Genomic DNA, 857 nt, shown 5'->3' on the forward strand with positions numbered 1-857 from the left:
AAAAAAAAAAAAAAAAAAAAACGATTGGTCATTTTTTTATACTTAATTAGAATCTGGAATCTATTCAAAAATTTAATGTTTTAAGGAGAGAGATAAAATAAATTATTTATATTTTTAATTTGTAAAGCATAGGGCATTATTAACTAGAAAAAAAATTATTTTATATTTTTTAAGATATTTTAGAAGTCATAATTAAACAATCACAGTTTACATTTGTTATATTGTAGAGTATAAATAATTCGATTTGCTTTGTTTGCTTAGAATTTTATTCAGTGAGAATCTTTTATAAAGTAATTTTATTTTGGTACAACATTTGTTTGAAGATAATTGTGGAAATACAGCATAAAAAAAAACGGTAGCACAGTGGGGTCGAGGCACAGTGTGGACGAGGCATAGATGGGACAAGTATAATGATATCTGAAAGTGATTAAAATCACTATCAAAAATGAACGCTTCGATGCAAATCTTTAGATAGTGTTTAATTTTAAAAAAATTGGTGTTTTATTCCAAAAGCTACTTGATCTGCTGGTTCCTTATTAATATCTCGATTAAGATAAAGTATGTCGAATGAAAAAGGGTNTTAATATCTCGATTAAGATAAAGTATGTCGAATGAAAAAGGGTTTATTAAAAAATATTATTTTTCATAAAAAAATTGTGTGGATCCATAAACTTTTCAATAAGTTATAGCATTATAAATTTAAATATAATATGAATAATAAAATCGAGAATTTTCACACGAAAATAGCATACGGTAGCCATTTTTGCCGTGAAGAAAAGTCCAGAGGTCAAATTTTTTTTTTTCAAATTAAAGTATATTACATAAGCTTTAATTTAAGATATATATAAAAGTGTCAG

Source organism: Daktulosphaira vitifoliae, unplaced genomic scaffold (genome assembly GCF_025091365.1).
Source record: "Daktulosphaira vitifoliae isolate Bord-2020 unplaced genomic scaffold, ASM2509136v1 Scaffold_1, whole genome shotgun sequence".
Taxonomy (NCBI): domain Eukaryota; kingdom Metazoa; phylum Arthropoda; class Insecta; order Hemiptera; family Phylloxeridae; genus Daktulosphaira; species Daktulosphaira vitifoliae.